Below are 18,060 nucleotides of genomic sequence, written 5' to 3'. Positions count from 1 at the left end.
TGTAACACTGTAAGAAATAATTTCAATTAAAAGTATCAGCTCTGTAAATGTAACTAGTGGACTAGGTTTTCTTTCACTATTTTTCTGTACTGAGTCGACAGAAGGATACTACACTACAAGCTGCATCTGTTTTAAAAGACAAACGTGTGATAGCTTCCTCCTCACATCCTTATCAATTTAGCAATATAGATTTCCTACTTTCAATTCAACATACCCAGTTAAACTGAGTTTTGCTGTATTTTCAAATTTCTGAAAAGCACTTTCAACTGTTTCCACAATGAAAGGGCATAGCTATTTAGAGTCAACATCTAAACCAAGCAGTGTAAGCCTATTTCCAACAGTTTTCATTCTTATCAAGTGGTACACCTCTCACTATCACTAACATTTCCCTCTCCCCCCATCGTAAGTGTCTAACAACACAGTACAACTCACAGCATGGCTTCTTCCTTAGCAGGTAATCTCTCTAACTGGATGCTATTTGCATGAATTAGGAACTTAATCTTATCTTTTAGACCTCTCCCTTTCAAACCAGTCAGCTAGTCAAAAAAAAAAGAAAAAAAAAAAAAAAAGAGAAAGAGGATAAATTGACAGTACAATCACACAGGCCCTACTTTGTTAAGAAATCAAAGCTAAAATCGGGTACAATTTTCCACTGAGAACTTTCTGCTAGACATGCAAGATGCACGGTAAAACCTCTCTGAGAAGCCCATTTCCCACAGGGCTTCAGGTTTGCAGACTCTTACTGAAGCAGGTAAGTTTCCATACAGAGGAACCATCCCTGAAGTGATGTGTAAGACACAGGCTCAGTACCAGAATTAGACCAACACATTACACAGAAGGAAACATAAAGAAGTATTTCCATTAACTGCAGAAAAAAGAAAAGGATTAACTACATGCCTATAAATTACAGGTTCTTGTCACTTAAAGGAGAATTGTGATACATGTTTTGTTTCTTAAGCAGCAGCAATTTCTGAATGACCATAACACATCACCTTAGACATCTGATTTACAAATCAATAGTGAAGGGTAACATCCCTCAACAGAAATAATGTAGGTATGCTTAAAAACGGAAGCCCAGAAAGGCCAGCAGTCGGGAGCGACAGATCACATGCGTGAACAAGGCAGCCTGCTCACAGGTTCAGATCCAACTCTTCACACTGGACAGAAGGGAACACGAGCAAAGTGATCAGACCCACTTTGTCAAGCAGGCCTCGGCCACTAGTTAAGAGACCCTCGCAGGACTTTGCATTCCGGCAGCCAGCCGCGCCGACAGCACCGAGCAGTCCCACGCCCATAGCAGCCCCCAAGAGCAGTCACCGAACCGGGAAACTGAGGCAGGGGTAGGCTGGGTTCACCCAAGGTCGCCCAGCGAGCCCGGTCTCCCGCGGGGGGCGGGAGAAGCTCCGAGCCACTCGCCCGCCCGGCCTTCCCGGGGCGGCCCCGCACCCATGTGTCTCACGGCGCGGAAGGAGAGGACCCCCGGCGCTGCCGCCTTCCCCTCCCCGGCGCTGGGGAGCTGGCAGGGCCGCCTCCCTCCCCTTCAGGGCCAGCGTGAGCCGGGCGCCATTCCCGCTCCCGGCGCTGCGCAGCGCTCGCACCGACCTGGGTACCTCGGCTGCTGCTCCCGGGCGCTCCCGCCGCCGCTGCCGCCCGGGCTCATACGGGGGCCGCGCCGCACTCGGGGCCGGGCCGCGGGCGAGAAGGAGGCGCCGCCGCCGCTGCTGCTGCTGCTGCTGCCGGTGCCGCCGGAGCCGCGGCCTGGCGGGGCGGGGAAGACGAGGCGGACGGACGGGCCGGGCCGGGCCGGGCGGGCGCGCCTGCTCCTCCTGCTCCTGTGTCGGCCGGGCCGCGCTCAGCGCGAGCCCCGCACCTCCATCTTGGGACAACGCGGATGTCGGCGCGGCGCAGGCTCGGGGCGCGCGGGAAGGAGGGAGGGAGGAAAGGAGGGAGGACCGGCCGTGTCCCGGCGTGCAGCGCGGGCGGGGGCGAGGCGAGGCGGCGGCGGCGGCGGCGCGCTACCCACCGCGAGCGACCATAGAGAGCTGCCGGGCCGCGCCTTCCGGCCGTGGGCACTCGCGGCGGCGCCCGGCGGAAAGAGCGGAGCCGCGGCGGCGCCTGCGCGCCCGCGAGGCCGCGGCCGCCATGTTGGAAGTGGGCAGCGCGGGGCCGCGGGGCGGGGCGGGGCTCGGGGCCGCGCGGGGCGGTGTGAGGGCTGCGGGCAGTGCGCGCCGGGAGCGGCTGTGCGCGCACCTCATCTCCGTGCGCGCACCTCATCTCCGTACGCGCACCTCATCTCCGTGCGCGCACCTCATCTCCGTGCGCGCACCTCATCTCCCTACGCGCACCTCATCTCCGTGCGCGCACCTCATCTCCCTACGCGCACCTCATCTCCCTACGCGCACCTCATCTCCCTACGCGCACCTCATCTCCGTACGGGCACCTCATCTCCGTACGCGCACCTCATCTCCGTGCGCGCACCTCATCTCCCTACGCGCACCTCATCTCCGTGCGCGCACCTCATCTCCCTACGCGCACCTCATCTCCCTACGCGCACCTCATCTCCGTGCGCGCACCTCATCTCCGTGCGCGCACCTCATCTCCGTACGGGCACCTCATCTCCGTGCGCGCACCTCATCTCCGTGCGCGCACCTCATCTCCCTACGTGCACCTCATCTCCCTACGCGCACCTCATCTCCCTACGCGCACCTCATCCCCCTACGCGCACCTCATCTCCGTGCGCGCACCTCATCTCCGTGCGCGCGCCTCATCTCCGTGCGCGCGCCTCATCTCCCTACGCGCACCTCATCTCCGTACGGGCACCTCATCTCCCTACGCGCACCTCATCTCCGTACGCGCACCTCATCTCCGTACGCGCACCTCATCTCCCTACGCGCACCTCATCTCCGTGCGCGCACCTCATCTCCGTGCGCGCACCTCATCTCCCTACGCGCACCTCATCTCCGTGCGCGCACCTCATCTCCCTACGCGCACCTCATCTCCCTACGCGCACCTCATCTCCCTACGCGCACCTCATCTCCGTGCGCGCACCTCATCTCCGTACGGGCACCTCATCTCCCTACGCGCACCTCATCTCCGTACGGGCACCTCATCTCCGTGCGCGCACCTCATATCCGTGCGCGCACCTCATCTCCCTACGCGCACCTCATCTCCGTGCGCGCACCTCATCTCCGTACGCGCACCTCATCTCCGTGCGCGCACCTCATCTCCCTACGCGCACCTCATCTCCGTGCGCGCACCTCATCTCCCTGCGCGCACCTCATCTCCCTACGCGCACCTCATCTCCGTGCGCGCACCTCATCTCCGTGCGCGCACCTCATCTCCGTACGCGCACCTCATCTCCGTACGGGCACCTCATCTCCGTGCGCGCACCTCATCTCCCTACGCGCACCTCATCTCCGTGCGCGCACCTCATCTCCATATGGGCACCTCATCTCCGTGCGCGCACCTCATCTCCCTACGCGCACCTCATCTCCGTACGGGCACCTCATCTCCGTGCGCGCACCTCATCTCCCTACGCGCACCTCATCTCCGTACGGGCACCTCATCTCCGTGCGCGCACCTCATCTCCGTGCGCGCACCTCATCTCCGTGCGCGCACCTCATCTCCGTACGCGCACCTCATCTCCGTGCGCGCACCTCATCTCCGTGCGCGCACCTCATCTCCCTACGCGCACCTCATCTCCCTGCGCGCACCTCATCTCCGTGCGCGCACCTCATCTCCCTACGCGCACCTCATCTCCGTGCGCGCACCTCATCTCCGTGCGCGCACCTCATCTCCCTACGCGCACCTCATCTCCGTGCGCGCACCTCATCTCCCTACGCGCACCTCATCTCCGTGCGCGCACCTCATCTCCGTACGCGCACCTCATCTCCCTACGCGCACCTCATCTCCGTGCGCGCACCTCATCTCCCTACGCGCACCTCATCTCCGTGCGCGCACCTCATCTCCGTGCGGGCACCTCATCTCCGTGCGCGCACCTCATCTCCCTACGCGCACCTCATCTCCGTACGCGCACCTCATCTCCGTGCGGGCACCTCATCTCCGTGCGCGCACCTCATCTCCCTACGCGCACCTCATCTCCGTGCGCGCACCTCATCTCCGTGCGCGCACCTCATCTCCGTACGCGCACCTCATCTCCGTACGCGCACCTCATCTCCGTGCGCGCACCTCATCTCCGTACGCGCACCTCATCTCCGTGCGCGCACCTCATCTCCCTACGCGCACCTCATCTCCCTACGCGCACCTCATCTCCGTGCGCGCACCTCATCTCCGTGCGCGCACCTCATCTCCGTACGCGCACCTCATCTCCGTGCGCGCACCTCATCTCCGTGCGGGCACCTCATCTCCCTACGCGCACCTCATCTCCCTACGCGCACCTCATCTCCGTACGGGCACCTCATCTCCCTACGCGCACATCATCTCCGTGCGCGCACGTCTGCAGATATAAACACGCACCGGCCCGCGCACGGGCGGCCCTGGAGGCCGGCGGGCAGTCCGGGGACTGGTGGCACAGCAAGGGACCATCGCTGCCGTGGGCAAGGAGAGTGGCCGCCACCAGCTCTTGAGTCCCTCGGCAGGTGCCCACCGAGCCCCGCCGGAGTCCAGCCTGTCCGGCAGGCCCCACGGCAGCCCGCCCAGGGTTTGTCGGGTTTAACCTGGGCAGGGAGCCGGCTGGCAGGAGGGAGCAGCGGAAGGGGAGCGGCCGGTGGGCGGCCTCCGGAGGGGAGCCCACGCTGGAGCCCTGAGTCAGCCAGAGCGTGAGAGGACACGCAGTGCCAGGCCTGGCCAGCCCTGCCGTGTCCGGCCCCTCCCAGGCAAGGGAGGAGAGGACGGGGACACCGGGAGCTGGGTGACCCATGGGTGGCACAGGATAGGGACAGCCTTGCTGTCCCAGCCTACCACGCTGGGCAGAGAGCCACCGCGGTGTAAATTTAGGTCATCAAGCGCCTGGTGTCATTCAAACCTAGCACCCTGCGGGGCACGGAGGGCAGAGCTGGCTGGTGGGGCTGGGAGGGTCAGGGACTGGGACCCGGGGATGCAGCCTGAAGGGTGGGCAACACGCCCTCGGTGCTGTGCAGCCCTGCCTGGCACCTGGCTCTCCCCTCTGCCCCAGGCATAATTTTTCCGTGTCCTCCTGGGTCATTCTGTTCCTTCCCCTACCTACGCCCAGGCCTACGCGTTGCAAGCACACTTTTTGTGTGATGTTAAAAGCAAGAGTGAAAGTTGTGTTTTGGCAGGTGAATGTTAAAAGCAGTTTGATAAAAATAATTTTAAAACTGGGCAATGCATGCAAAATTTTACTTTTTTTGGGCATTGACTTTTTAAAGCTTTAAATATATGGAGCTACAAGCATAGAAGGGGGGAAAGGAGTAAGTAGAAAATAAAAGGAAAATAGACTGTTTTCTACATTTTCCCTTAATAAAGGCAATTAAATACATGTGCTTCTATCCTGGCAGAGATATTATGCTTTTTTGTTTTCTTTTGCTTTGAAAAGCATAGACTAGAAATATGAGTAGTTCTCAAATGTTAGAATAAGCAGTTAAAACCACAAACACAAATTCTCAAAAATATGATCCTAAAGCCAGATTCTGGGCTAGGAACTAGGTGTTTAAGAGGACATGTCTTCTTGGGCACAGTTTTGCGAGACGTATTGTGTTTGTTGCAGGGTAATAGCTGGTAAGACCAGTGCACGCAAATGGCATTACTACAAACCAGTGCAGAGAGTCCTGGTGCTTGCAGAGGACATGGTAGGCAGATATATCATTAAAATATTAAGACTGAATGAAGTATTCTTGTATTTCAGTGTGGTCTGAAAGCAGGGTGCATTGCTGTGTTCAGGTGGACATTGGTAATCATCTAAAAATAATCCCTGGCATGAACACAGCTTTCTACATCTTGGTAAAAAAGTAAAAATCAACTATTATGGCTAATAACTTGGTCATGAAGTGGAAGTCCTGCGGAAAATCTAGTTTTAACATCTGAATATTTGGAAACAAACAGGGTTTTTTTAACTGCTGGATGGAACAAACACAACTTGTCTCATAGACAAGTTGTATGGAATAGGCAGTGGTTCCCAGCTAAAAATAGAATCCCAAGCCTCACCCACAATTTACTTATGATGCTGGAGAAATGCCATCATGAACCAAGTCTGCTGCATATTAATTTCAGTAATGTTGATATCTCACTTCAGAACTTTGTAGCAAATAGTTTCCTGTCTTTGTAAACACACACAGAGTGCTGTGTGTGTTCCGTTCTCATTTTAATTTGAAAACCCCAATATAAATGGTTTGATAATACTTTTATTTGCATTCATTTCAAATAGTTATGTGAGTGAAAATTAGATAGTGAAGCTCTGTAAGTGTAACCCCTTAGGAGATAGGGGTGTGCTGAAGCGTACAGAGACTCTGTGAGTCAAGCCAAATGCTTCAGCATCCCTTTGCAGATAAAAAGATAAGGGATGGGAAAAGGTCATCACTGATGGAATGAAATACTGAAGTTTTGAGTTAGGGCTTAGTCTGGGCAACTGGAATATTCAAGAAATTCACTTTATGCAGGCGTTTCTGAAGGGCTATGCATACTTCTGAGTCCTGAAAAGCATACTTGTTCTCCCTCTTCTCCACACAAATAGATGATTTGGTTAAGCTGTGATGTGAAGGTTCATGTCATCTTGAAGTGGCTCCTGTTTCTGAAGACTTACCTTAATCAAGGGAGGTTGTTTCAGTTCCTCCCTGTAAGCCGAGTGAGGTTTCACAATTCATTTGCTGAAATAAGCTTGTCAGGGAGAGTCTTGTTTCCTTGAATGCTTTGCCCAGCCCAGTGGCCTCTGGAAGGAAATAGGATGAAAGGAGAAGCAGCTCACTTTTTCTCCAAGTCCAATGTACCATTTTTTCTGCAAGCCTTGCACTTAGGTCCTCCAGTCTTCTTGTAGACAGAGCAGAAGACAGGCATTTCAGTTCTTTTTCAGGGGGTGAGAGGTTTGTGGTTTGCTGCAGGTTTTCATCGAATTTCCATTGGTCACCTGCACACATGAACTGGAAATGCTCCTTTTCTGGCCATTCTGCAGTTTTTGCCTTTTGTTGCTGTGCTGTATTACATATTTTTCTGCATTCACAGTCTGGCCCTGGTTCCTGACGTATCTTTTTTCAGAAAGAAGTCTTGAGCAGTTGTAGCTGTGAAAGATGCTTAGGAGCAATGCTTTTGTTTACTCAGAGATTTTGTGGGGACACCTTGGTATGTTTTGCAGCACTCAACACAGCTGAAGCTGCCTTACAGTACATAGCTGTGCAGGTTTGGGCTAGGCATTCTTTTGGTTGTAGAAGAGGAGCCTGACTGACAGCTGTTTTTCTGACCACATGCCTACATTTTTTTTCCAGGATCTATATATATAGAAGTCTGATTTGCTGAGCAGGGCAAAATGGCTTTGTGCAATTAAAGTGACGTGCTTAATAATGCTTGGAAGGATGCAGGCAACAGCATTTATAAATGTGCCATGGCTAAAAAAAAAAAAAAAAAGAAAAATCTGACAAGCAATCCCAGTACAAGCATGTGTTTTTCTAAAACAGGGACGATGTAGTGCCTGGTTGTAGTCTTGCTTTTGAGACAAAACACTCTATTTTTCCAAGAGAACTTATGTCATGCCAGAAACTCACTTTATCCTTGGGTTATCCTACACAGACAAATTCAATTTATGACTTTTTTTTCTTTGGAATTTTAATGTCATTATTACTTTCCCATTTAAACAGCTCATTCCTTGAATACAGAGTGTGGTTTGGTTACTGGCACTGCCGTGGCACTTTGGTGAAATCAGGTTCAACCAGCTCTCCGTATTTTTTCCAGTCAATAAATGATTTTTAAAAGGTCATCATGACATAATTGAAAAGCTGAAGGCTCAGGTAATTAGCATCAATATTCAGCTTTCTCCACCCAGTATTTTATAAGCTGCTTTACTATTACTGTTGTCTGGGGAGGCTTTAATTTGAAAAGGGCATTCACAAGGGGTGTCTGCATGAAGATGAAATCTTACTTAGCTTGAGAAGAAATAGCATCAGCGACAGCTCCTACATCTCTTGTCTTAGGTGCAAGAGGATGTTAAAAGACAAGCCTATCTCCCCTCCTTTCTTCAGCAGCAGTACTGTTTTTACTGTAGATGTTGCCACTGCAGATCACACCAGCTACAGCCACACACCAAGTTCAACCTCCTGTGGCTATAACGACCTACCCTGCAGTATGACCTTACTCTAAAGGTAGAATGTACAACTCACAGCATTTCTTCATGAGTTTATAAACATCAGATGCTTGGCTGGCTGCCCCTTTCAGGAAAGCAAGAGGGATGGGGAAGAAGATGGAGAGCTGAAGCTGCTTCATGTGCTTTGTCACAGTGAATCGCCTGGGTTTAGTATGAGGTGGAAGTTTAATTCCTGTATTTTGTGTCTTGCTCCCTGCCTTACTTCCAAGGAACATCAGAGGAGGAGGAAACAAGGATCTAGGAGGCATTGATCATTGAAGAGTGTAGCTGGGGAGAAGAGGATGAAAATGTTAATTTATTATCAAAGAGGGTATGAACTGTGTTTGAACCCCGAGGTTAAAAGTAGCGTGTCCTGAGACAACCAGTATCCCCAGTGCTGAGCTCTCCACAGAAGCATAGGATTGAGAGACACCATACAGATAAAGTTTTATGCCTCCAACACACTCTAGTGTGTTGGAGGCTGAATCTGACCCATGTGAACTTGGCATGTGACCCTGTCACACCTCTTAACCCCAGAACTGGAACTTAGTCTTGACTGGTAGTACCCATATTGCAGAAGAGATCACCCAGGCTATTTTGTACCCAGCAAAAGCATTCAATAAATGTTTGATCTGGCAGAGCATTGAACATCTATCCCATTCATACTGACCTAACAACTGCCCAAACATAGATCTGTGGTAAGGGGTCTTCTTTGCATTTATTCTTTTGCTTTCAGTTTTGCTTTCTTAATTTTGAATTTTGTAAGATTAGAAAATAAAACTTTCTGTCTAGCATGCTAAAGAAATGCAACTATTTTCACTGAGAAGGTAAAATCCTATGTGACAGAGGAAAGTCAGCTTGAAATATGCGTGAGCTTTTCCCTGAATAAGCACTGAAATGTTTCGCCCTTGGGATGGACATAGACCTTGGAGTTTTACCAAAGTGCTTCAGAGATCCCCGCTCCCACTGCTTTTCTCTTTCAAATATGATGACTGGAGCTGTGTGGATGCGGGACTCATTTGAACTAAAAATAAATACCTTTAAAACAGTATCCTCATTCTCTGGTCTCTCAGAAAGTCTGCTAAGATGTGATACAGTTTTTGGTGCTGATTTTCTAGGCTGGTTTTTAATCTGTGTAAACTATGAAATGCTGATTTTATTTTATTTACGTGGAAAAGACCAAGCTTGTGAGTAAATTATTGTGTTACTAAAGATCTGCTAAGCTTTTTAGTACTAGTTCTTTCCTAGTCTTCTGTAGGCATTTATTGCAGGTACTTAAAAATAAAACCAGCTACTTCACTTTGTTTGGAGACATTGAAGAAGAAATATAGAGCTCTTTATGCACAAGGGAATCAGATTCAAACAGATACAATGAATGTTAATTGTGACTTCTTGTCATGTTTCCCTTGTAAGCCTAAAAGTTCCTTGACAGCCTTGTAATTGTGGAAAGAAATATTTTAAAAGCTACAGAGCAGCTGTGATTCTGTGCCCTGAAAGTCTGAACTGACACCACTTTTGCAGAAGGGAGCTATGGGGGACTGCATCTGTGATTCTTCACAAGCAACATCTGATTTAAGAAGTATCCCTCACCATTGCAGAGAGGATATTGACAATTAATATAATCTCATGTTTCTAAATTGATCAAAATTGATGTTATTGCAGACTTAAAGGCATAGTAGAGCTGGATGAGCACTCACAAGGCAAGGTGGGGTAAAACCCTTAAAAAATACAGGTTCTATAACAGTGGACATCACAGCGTGGTCTGCTGGGTTGCAGTTTCTTTCATTTGCTGTATGAACAAGACTGGATGTTTGTCTGTTGTTTAGGGTTTCTTACCTGTACTGACCATAAAGGAGGCGAAAATGAAAAGTTAATTTCCAGCTAGTGTGCTGTTGGATGCAAAGCACTTAGAATTGCATCTTTGAAACTCAGTCACAAACTCCTGTGTTGGAATGGAAAATTTTCCTTCAAAGCACAGATTACCCTCTCTAGCTTGGAGTGAACAGCTGAAAATTGCTGAAGAATCTGTCCCTTGGAATGAATGGAAGTGTGGCAAGATGCATTGTGTAGGATGGGAAGGTTATCTTTTATTAAAATAACCCACACTGAACTGATGTTACTAAGACTTGCATGTTACATTCCAGAAGGAATATCCTTCAGTTTCCAATTTTGGTTAATTCCATGCTTACAAATACTGTTATGCTCTTCACTCTTAAATTAAATTAATGAGCCCCTAAATGTAGTAATAAGCGCCTCACTACTTTTTGTTTGTTTGTTTGTTTTTCTTATCCATAAAAATACTTCTACTGAACTCAAAAGCAAGAAAATCTTTTCCCTGCAAGTGGATACTGGCTTGATTTCCCTGTCAAAGCTGCAGAAAGCTTGTTTGTAGGGTCCTCAGCTAAGAGTTATATAGTACAGTAATTGCTTGCAATAATTTATGAACTGGAATTAAAGATGTAGTGTTATTTCTAATACTATAATGCTTGTAATGCTGGAAGTAGTATTTTCATACAATATGTCATCTGCTTCATTACTAATTAAGATATAACCAGCTATCATGCCTAAGTAATCTTTTTTTCCCTTTTTTATTGTCTTTCAGAAACATTATGCCAAATCTGTGAACTAAAAGTAGATGAAAATAATATCAAAATTAGTGTCAAAACACTTGGGGTTAGATATGAGCTCTGAAGTTTAATACTAAGTGAAGTTCTGATCCACAGTTTCATTGTGATCAAATGGGATACTTATAATACAATATAATACATGGGATACATCAGATATGGGATACATAAGGAACAATGTCTTTCTTCTTCATGTTGAACTTTCCTTATGTACTGGTTTTGTCTGGGGTAGAGTTAATTTTCTTCACAGTGGCTGATGTGGGGCTATGTTTTCAATTGGTGCCAAACAGAGAGTTGTTAATATGTTTTTTGTAAGATGTTATTGTTATTGGTGAGCAGAGCTTACACAGAGACAAGGTCTTTCCTGCTTTTCCTACTGCCAGGCTGGTGTGAAGACTGGGAGTCCATGGGAAATTTAGGAAAGACATAGTTGTGACAGATGACCCAAACTGACCAAAGGTACATTCCACACCATACAACATCCCTCCCTGCATGTGAAGTGGAGGGAAGAAGAAGGAACAGAAAGACATTTGGATTGATTGCATATGTCTTCCCAAGTCACCATTGTGCATGATGGACCCCTGCTGTCCTGGAGATGGCTGAACATCTGCCTGCCTGTAGGAAGCAGTGAACTAATTTCTCCTTTTGTTTTGCTTCCATGCATGGCTTTTGCTTTCCCTATTAAACTGTCTTTATCTCAGCCTGTGAGGTTTCTGGCTTTTACACTTCTGATTCTCTCCCCAGTCCTGCTGGTGGGGGAGTGAGCGAGTAGCTGTGTGGGGTTTGGCTGCTGGCTGGGGTTAAACCAAGACACCTTAGAAGAAGAAAAGACCTGTCATGCTGCTCCACAGAGGACATCATGAGATGTCATCAGAGACACAGAGGGCATGTGTGCCTTATCTTCCTTGCACAGACACGTTTATGGTGAGTGAGAACTGGAGAGGCCACCTCACAGACTGACACCCATTAACAATTCCTTTGTGCTCATATTTCAGTTTCCACTCCCTTAAATTATAAATAAATATAAATCTAGCACAAGAGAAGACCTCCTTTCATGGTGTTTATGTTGCAGACTACATGTAAGTCATGTGAATGATGAAGTATTTGAACTGCAAGGTCTTTTATATTACATTTACATTAAACAAGGTCTTTCCTGCCCTACTTGAGCAAATAATTATCTTGTGTACAGAGATCATGACTTGTCTCATTTTCAAATGTCTTTTGCTGGCAGTGGTTGGTCTAGAAAGTATTTTGTTTTCCGTAGCTTTTCTGTTTGTATTTATGTATCTGGCGGGGGCGGGGGGGCAGTGCAGGAAAAATGAAGGAAAATCTATGATAAAGGCTAACATTTGAAAAGGTTGCTTTGGACTGTTAGAACATACTTATATTGGGATATCATACATCTATGGGAAAGAAAAATTTTATTTTTATCCTGATGCTTATTTTTAATTTTTTTTTAAACAAAAGGGTTCTGAATGAATCCATGTTAAAATGAAATGGGGATAACTGGAATAAATTGCTAAGTGTTTATATAGAGACATTGTCAATCTAAATGAGTATTTATAAGGAATGACCTGACTGATAAGACCCTTATATCATGTAGATTCTACATCAGTGGTTATCATTGTCTAGTCTGCTGTTTTAATTTTCTTTTTTTTCACATTTCGGGATGGCTTGGTGTTTGAAAAGATGTGTGATAATGTTAGCTTTGTGGCTGTGAAAATGTTTTCAGTCAAGGCAGCATAGATAAAAGGGCAGCAGGGAAAGCATCAGGGAGGGATGTCTTTGCTCTGTGGGTGCTGACAGAAGTTGATTATTGAAAGAGAGTTGTTCCCTGGACATTTGTGCCAGGTTCTGGTAGCTGAAAATAGTGGTGATTGCTGTAGGGCTGTCTATGAAGAACTAAATTTTATCTGCAGATAAAGAAATTATAAGGGTACTGTATGTACTGCTATCACAATACTATTTTTTAACCATTTGGGAAAATAATGTGAGAGGCTTTGGACAGCCTCTGTTGATCTGTAAGCGTCAGGGTCCACAAGCTGATGAATGACTAGGTTGAAAATGCCTTTTACTGGATTTGGATCAGAGAACTGGATTTGGAAGGCAGTGGAGTTTATGCAGCATTGGAGTTGTGTGGCCCCAGGGAACAATCTTGGATTTGCAGCTGCCTGAGATCTGAGTTAAGAACAGAGTAACAGCACTTGGGGAATTGTAGCAAAGTCTACACCTCCAAGAGGGCCTTCTAATACCTCAGCCAACTGGACAGGAAGAAACATCCCTGACTATTGCTGCTAGCAACTGCATTGCAACAATTTGGGATCCAAGCAGGAGATTGTACATTTGGGGTTCAGATTCCTGAGGGAGTGCAAAATGGCCCCCTTGCATTTTCTGTACTGGGTAACAGATGAATCATCCTCTCTGCAGAGTTATGCACTGACTAGGGATGGTATTTTTCAGTACTGACCTAATAACTTTCTCATTGGTGTTATGCAGAACAGAAGTGGGCCAAAGCTAACATTTTAGTACAGCTATTTAAGTAAATGGTGCAAGTAACACTTCACGTGTGAAACTTGCAGGAAGTCCCAGGGTGTCTAGGTGGATGTCTGAGTCACACTGAGGGGGTGTCACAGAAGAGGAGTTTCCTTCTCAGCTCTCCTGGCTTTTGTTCTCAAAGATTTATAACAGGTTTTGTCAGGATAAACCAAGTGGCTTTTCCCAACTGCATCCTGTAGGTCTGTGGTGCCCAAACTGAATGGCCTTTAACGTTAGTCTTTAAATCTTTTAATGTAGTGATTAAACATGACAGGGATTAAATCCCTGCCCAATAGAAGCTCACCTGGGTGCGTTGTTGGTTAGATGCAAAGCACAAAGCCAGATGCTCTTAAGCACCCAAGCATAAGACGGTTTGCAAATGTAGCAAGACCCATCATGTCTTGTGATTAGGAGGCATTTCTTCTTTTTTGAAGATAGAGTGGAACGAAAAGGTGGCAAAAACAAAGCCTTTCAGAGCAACAGAAATAGATTGTGAACAAAGGTTGAAACAAAAATTGAAAGGTTTTATCCTAAGTGTTTTTAAAATATATGTATATAGTACAGTTTAGATATATTTATAAGGTACCTACTGTAATGGAAAAAGAACTTAAAATTTCATAATTTCCTCAAGTATGCAGGCAAGAGACTAAATGACTCATTTAAAGCAAATCAAATAGAGTTTGACACACAAACCATTAACTAATAAAAACATTCTTCTGGTTGCCAAGTCACTTAAAAATCTCTCAGGAAATGTCAGAAAGGAGGAATATGTGTGAGCCATAGAGCCTTTAATTATGCCAATGCATGTTATATTTATTCTTGCAGGCTTTTTGCCTCAGTATTTTTTATTTTCTCCTCATTGTTTCATGTGGATTTTATGGTTGACACATAGTTCATGTGTGATTTAAACCTTGTTCTGGAGACAAAGTCCTTTGTTTCCTTATTGGCCTTTTCCTATGATGCTAATTACTGTAGCAACTGAGTGCTTCCCATGGCTTTTTTTTTTTTCATAACAGCTCAAAATGTTGAACGGGTAGCATTACTGTACTTTACAGATTAACAACAGAAAGTTTGAGGTAAAAAAATTAAGTAAGTTTATTCATTTGTAGAGGGAAAGTGCCATTTCAAGAAAATGAAATTGTCCATTGATGAATTTTGTTTTTAGCTAGAAGCCACTCTGGGAAGTGTGATTGTGTCACTCTGGAAGTCTGATGATTTTTTTTTCCTCCAGAAGAATAAAATCAAAATATTTTCCTTCCATGTGCTTGAATTTCACAGGAATACATTTGTGTTGCACTGGCTCCAAATATTTCATTTTAAATCTCTTCTCCTAAAACAAAGTGAACTCGGAGCAGAGTGGAGCAGAGTCCTTGGCAGATTATGTCTCCTAATGCAGAGTCTCTGTACAGGGGTTACATGGTGCTATGTCCTGCAGCAGATGGAAACACGATTGGAAGCCTGGGTTTCTAAAAAGCAAAGAGAACATGTAGATTGATCATGCTGTTGATGTGTGGACATGCTAACAGCCAGGACAAAAATGTCAATTTCCCTGCAGAACAATTTCCCTGTGGCAGGTATGCAATGAAGAAGCTGGGAGACAGCAGCTGCCAGCTGCCCTTTGTGGGTTGCCTGGGGGCTTTTGGGAGATCTGAGATGCTTTGTCAGAAACTTTCATAGGCATTTCTGGACAGAAAATTAAAAAAAGGAGACCCTTAATGCCTCTCTGCTCCCAAAGCTTTTTCTTTAATCTTTCTACCTTTTCTTTGCATGCTGCTTTGCACCCCTTGCTCTCTTCTGATGCCACATGCTTGCCTTTCTCTGCATCCCTGGTTCTCCCTAGCCTTCTGTGCTTCTTGTACCATGTTTTATTTATGCATCACTCTTCCTACTGCCTTGCTGAACACCAGCCCCTGCTTTGCCCTTTCACGCTTTCACTACTCAGCCAGTCCCAGTTTTCCAGTTCCACTCCTCTGAATGTTGTTTTCCTCATTGTCTTGACTGGAAGACAAGACATGGATCCAAACTGTGTTCCCCATTTTATCGTCCTGGTCATCTTTGCTTTTTTCTGGTCCAGTTGCTGGTTCACATCTGTCCCCTGCCTCTGCCAAACCCTGCAGACTGATGATCTCCATCCACTCCAGGTCTGAATTCAGGTGTCATTTACATGGTGCTTGGATGGGATATTGCTGTTCAGTTTCAGCCACTGCTCAGTCTGAAGTGTCCCAGAATCATGGAAGGTGCAAGGGAGCTCCAGGTGCAAGGGAGCAAATTGAGCATGTGACAACACTATCAGTCACTTTGAGGAGACCTTTCTGAGACCAGAGGGGCTGTGGACATCAGAAAGGCTGCTCATGGACAAGCAGGATGTGTAAAACAGGATCCTTTGGCAGGTCTGGGGAGGATGTGAGGGGCAGAGTGTAGTATGGAAGGGGTATGGGTGGTGGGCAGGGGCCAGAGGTGGAGACTGCCCCATTCCTCCAAGGTGGCCTTTTGGACAGCCTTGTTATTGCCGGCTCCTCTCCAGGGTTTGTTTTTCCCCTGACCTCCGAGGCAGCAAGAGTTAACATAAAGGGAGGCAGCTGGACATGGCTGAAGCCTTTGGCAGGCCTGCCTGATCCATCCCTGCCTCCTTCACTCTGTCTGACCAGCACCCTCCACACACAGGGATGCTTCCTCTCTCAGCCAGGAGGGCAGCGTGAGATGGGTGCTCTGTTGACCCTGCTCTTTTTTTTTTTTTTTTGGTTTTTCTTTTTTTTTTTTTTTCTGATGCACAGTTGCACAATCCAGCTAGGATTTTGTGCGGAAGAGCAAAGGATACTCTGACCCTTCACAAAATCCCATTGCATGAACTACTGCTAGAAGTAATCTGCCCCCACAATGGGGAGAGATTTTTCAACAGAGGAGATTATTTGCAGCAAGGTGTGCAGGGGTGGTCAGAGCAGTCTTCCAGTTTAGCTGCTGCCTAACCCCAGTTTTGAGATTGTTCAAGAAGGGCTGGAGAAATGGGGAAATGGTGCATAAACTGACGACAAAGAATACTGAGACTGAAAAATGACACGAGGCAAGACATCATCCACATGGCAAAGAATCCACAGATTCCACAGAATCCAGAGTGGTCTGTACTTACTGCTGGACTTATCTGTACCTTACTTCTGAAAACTGTTCATCTGTATGGGTAGCACAGCTGAGTTAAGTTTAAGGAAACAAAGACTTTGCCCAAAGATATTCTCTGTCCAGCAAATGAGCTGAAAATATAAAACATATGGGGCAATCTGATTTTTAACGATGCTTTAAAAAAAATAGGGAAAACACTTTCACTGTGTATTTTAGAATTTCAAGGACAGGAAAAAATCACTGGCATGAATAAGCTGTATCTGGAGAGCTGATGCTATCCTTATCAGTAGGGAGTTATTTAACACATCTGGGCAGAGTTCCTGCTGGTGGTGTCTGTCAGACATCTTTGCAGTGTAATAGGTGATATGTGGATGTTTTAGGGTCCCTGCTCTAGGTTCCTCTGTTAGAACCTGTCAGTTCTGCTTGCTGACAGACTTTGGAGCTGGGCTGTCTTATCAATCATACACATTTGATCCAACGGGCCTTGGATCCCCAGAAAGTACAGGTAGAAATGACAGAGGACTTTCTGATAGCTTAACTTGGGGTATTTTGCTATCATTTGTATTTCTTTTGAGCTGAGAGACTTACAAAAGAGGATTTAGGTACCCTTGCATTGAGTTTCACAGGCAAAATAATCATGAGCATTGACAATAAAAGTGCCTGTGCTATACCCTTTGTGGAGAGAAGCAGGAGGTGAAGACAGCAGGTGCCTTGAACATTGCCATGATGATGGTCACTGTGGTAAGCAGAGGTCCCAGGAAGCCTGTTTCAGCTAAAATAAACCACTGCAGCTTCCCTCTCACAGCCCAACAGAGATTTATGCATTTTGCACTCAGTTTAGGATCCTCCCAAAGCTCTTGCAGCTTCTTCTGAACTCCTGCACACACATAATCCCCAGCTCCTGCTAAGTGTCCAGGCAGCCCAAAAATAATTTATATCTGTATGCTTTCAAATATCATTGTTGCTGAGGGGAAATCCCTGCTGTTTCCTCCTCATCTGTCCCTTTGCTTCTCTCCCTCTTGCCAGTGAGGATTAGGCTTGACTGCAGCTGACTTTGCTGTCTCATTTCCTGCAGTGGGGTGCCAAGCATTCCACAGTGATACAGCAGTTTTTCCTCTGTTCCCTCGGTCTCCCCTGGCTGCCCCACTCGTTCAAAGCCACAGGGCTGATGATTTTGCCTGGTTCAGGGATGTGATAAAGCTCTGAACTTCTGTTGGGGGCTGGCTTGCTACAGTGGGTCTGAAAATTGCAGCAAGGTGAAGGAGCAAGTGAGACGCCACAGGATTTTCATGATTTTCACTTTACCAGGAATGAACCAATTCATGTACTAATATTTGCATTGGTAAAACAACACAACCTCTTTTTTTTTTTTTTTTTTGGTGGGTGGAAGGAAACCATTATGAAAAAGTTGTAAATTGTATATCCATGCATGAATGTGTGCACACATGCTTGTTTGGATTCAGAAGTGGAATTGATAGCAACTAACACTGAAAAAAATGCAAGAACATTTTTATTTCTGTCAGACTTTTTCATGAGCCTAAA

The 18,060-nt window shown here is 46.9% G+C and overlaps 1 protein-coding gene and 1 long non-coding RNA gene across 7 annotated transcripts in view; one reads left to right on the top strand and one right to left on the bottom strand.

Moving 5' to 3' along the window:
• Positions 1-1,907, bottom strand: part of UBE3A (ubiquitin protein ligase E3A) — a 53,884-nt gene extending 51,977 nt beyond the window's left edge. For all 6 annotated transcript variants that reach the window (XM_068182681.1, XM_068182687.1, XM_068182684.1 and 3 more), the window contains exon 1: positions 1,603-1,907. The gene's annotated coding sequence lies outside the window, so the exon portion shown is untranslated. The remainder of the gene's footprint in view (positions 1-1,602) is intronic.
• A 6,712-nt stretch (positions 1,908-8,619) lies between these two features.
• On the top strand, positions 8,620-11,569 carry LOC137469698 (uncharacterized). The gene is made up of 2 exons (XR_010996652.1): positions 8,620-9,950; positions 11,253-11,569. It is a non-coding gene; the product is annotated as an uncharacterized lncRNA (long non-coding RNA).
• The last annotated feature ends 6,491 nt before the right edge of the window (positions 11,570-18,060 follow it).

The sequence above is a fragment of the Anomalospiza imberbis genome, chromosome 2, assembly GCF_031753505.1.
Source record: "Anomalospiza imberbis isolate Cuckoo-Finch-1a 21T00152 chromosome 2, ASM3175350v1, whole genome shotgun sequence".
NCBI classification, from domain to species: Eukaryota; Metazoa; Chordata; class Aves; order Passeriformes; family Viduidae; genus Anomalospiza; species Anomalospiza imberbis.
Note: the sequence above shows the minus strand (reverse complement) of the source record. Positions and strands in the feature narration are given on the sequence as shown.